The sequence below is a fragment of the Condylura cristata genome, unplaced genomic scaffold (assembly GCF_000260355.1).
Source record: "Condylura cristata isolate star-nosed mole 26May11 unplaced genomic scaffold, ConCri1.0 scaffold00028, whole genome shotgun sequence".
NCBI classification, from domain to species: domain Eukaryota; kingdom Metazoa; phylum Chordata; class Mammalia; order Eulipotyphla; family Talpidae; genus Condylura; species Condylura cristata.
Window position 1 is genome coordinate 13,654,415 of NW_004567129.1, and position 2,602 is coordinate 13,657,016.

General features: G+C 39.9%; 1 protein-coding gene across 4 annotated transcripts in view; it reads right to left on the reverse strand.

Annotated features, from left to right (window-relative positions):
- Positions 1-2,602, reverse strand: part of AP1G1 (adaptor-related protein complex 1, gamma 1 subunit) — a 98,656-nt gene that overhangs the window by 34,328 nt on the left and 61,726 nt on the right. The gene's annotated exons all lie outside the window — the stretch shown is intronic.

Here is a 2,602-nt window from a genome sequence, read left to right on the forward strand (position 1 = left end):
TTATTACAAATTGCCAAAGAACTGACACAGACAGTCCCTCCAGTAGGCTCACCACTCCATGTTTGCAAGTACCAAAGCAAAAGAAATTAGACCACCTGATGTCAGCTCTTGTAAGAACCCCAGAACCATTAAAAACAAATACTGGCTAAAAAAAAAAAAAAAAAAGGCAAAAACTGTCAGTGATAAAAAATAAGAAGCAAGAGAGTATCTTTAAAAGATCTTTAAAATGGATGACTGGGGCCCTCCCTGGTGGTACAGTGGGTTAAAGCACTGCACTAAGAAAGAAGCTTAAGCCCATTCCACAGAGTTCAATCCCTGCCTGCCCTGGAGGAGATCCACATGGTGTGGCAGACCTCTCCTGACCTGCCCGCTGCTCCCCTCAGCAGTGTGCTTCGTCCATCTGCCTGTTCTGCTCTCCACTCTGTTCCTAGTGAATCCTCTCACCCTCCACATCTCTGGCCTGTACCCCAGTTCTGTATGAATAGATAAATAAATCTTTAAAAAAAAGAAAAGAAAATGGATGACAGGGGGCCCTCCCTGGTGGTGCAGCGGGTTAAAGCACAGTACTAAGACGCTAAAGTCACTTTAGCATGAGTTCGATCCCTGCCCTGGAGGTGATCCACATGGGGTGGCAGACCTCCCTAATCCACCCGCTGCTCCCCTCAGCAGTGTCCTGTCTGCTCCCCTTCATCAGCCGTCCTGTTCTGCTACTCTGTCTCTGGTGAATCCTCTTACAACCCCTGCAGGTCTGGCCTGCACCCCAGTTCTATATGCATAAATAAGTAAATCTTTAAAAAGAAAAAAAAGGGGAGGATGATTGGATTAAAAAGATGTGGTACATATACACAATGGAATATTATTCAGCAACCAATAAAACAAACACATGGATGGAGCTGGAAAAGATCATGTTTAGTGAAATAAGCCAGAAAGAAAAGAAAAAATACCAGGTGGTTTCACTCATAGCAGGAGTGTAATGGACCAGGCGAGAAAATAATAATAATAATGATCAGTTATATACCAGAAACATTTTATGAGGGTGGAGTGGGGAATGGGATTAAAAACGGGGGGGGGGGGGGAATGTACTGGACTGTGGTGATGGCACATGGGTGATTTGGTCATGGGAAGCCCACAGGCATTACAACTGAGATGGAAAATGCACAAAATGATATAAAAATAAACTATTAAAAAAAATCTTTAAAAAGCCCCACTATTACTACTACAACAAAAAGATCAAAGCCTTTTAAAAAACAAATCAGAAGATACAATTATAGCATTTAATTATAGCATCTGTTATAGCATTTAAGATGACTTAAACAGAAATGTTATGAAATCTTTAATCTTACCAAATGTTATTCACATTTTTTTACAAGAGAAGAAAAAAGATAGCTACTAAAGAAATAAGTTCATCAAAGCACCTTTAAGAAACTCAGCTAGGTATTTATAGCGAAGCCCATTATCTGGTGACAGACAAAATCCTTTCTCTAACAGGCACTGATTACTGTCCAAAATTATTTCCACGCCAGCCAGGAAGCACACCTTCAGAAAAGCTGAAATTTTTTAAATTTTACCCAGTAAGTTCAACTGTATATTATAGTCAACTGTGACAACGCAGAAGCTGAATTACTATATGAGTTATGCTATCTAAGAACTTATTCAAGGAGTCTGCAACACTAACATTTGTATTGACAAACAATATGTTAAGGAAAAAGCATGAGGGGAAAACTACTGGTGCATTAACACACATAAATGTACCAACAGTCACTGAATGCACTGCAACACAGAGCCTCAGAGGGGGAGGAGGAATAAAATGTTTCTCAAATTTATATTTTAAGACAGACCAGTGTGTTTTTAAATAGAGCACAGTACCAAACTTAACTAATATAGTTTAGAGTTTAGACATTGTAATTAACTTTTAAGAAACTGCTACTTGTCAAGTTTTGGTATATTTCAAAGAATAACCACAGATAGTTGAAAAGGTATTAAAGTCCTCTCTTTCCTTTTTCTTTTTTAAATTTAAGATTTATTTATTTATTCATAAAAACTGGGGCACAAGCCAGAGGTACAGGGGCAGTGAGAGGTTTCACCAGACAGAGTGGGGAGCAGAACAGGCAGATAGATGAAGTACACTGCTGAGAGGAGCAGCAGGTGAGACAGGAGAGGTCTGTTGTGCCATGTGGATCACCTCCAGGACAGGGGATAGAACTTGTACTGAAGCAGCTGCCGCTAGCTTATAATATTGCGCCCTAACCTCCTGAAACACCTGGGAGGGCCTCTCTTTTTCTAATTATATTATCTGTGAAAAGCTGGAGTTTCTTTAAATATTTCAAATTAACACAAAAAACTGAGTGCAGAAGCTAATATGAGCATCTAGTTATCTTCCATTAGACCAGATACTAAAAAGATCTAAGAGATGTAAAATGATGCCATTGTTCTCAATTAGTTTTGTTTTGGAAAATATTTTTTTTAAAGATTTATTTATTTATGCATACAGAACTGAGGGGTACAGGCCAGAGGTGTGGGGGCAGCGAGAGGCTTCACCAGAGACAGAGCGGGGAGCAGAACAGGCAGATGTACGAAGTACACTGCTGAGGGGAGCAGCGGG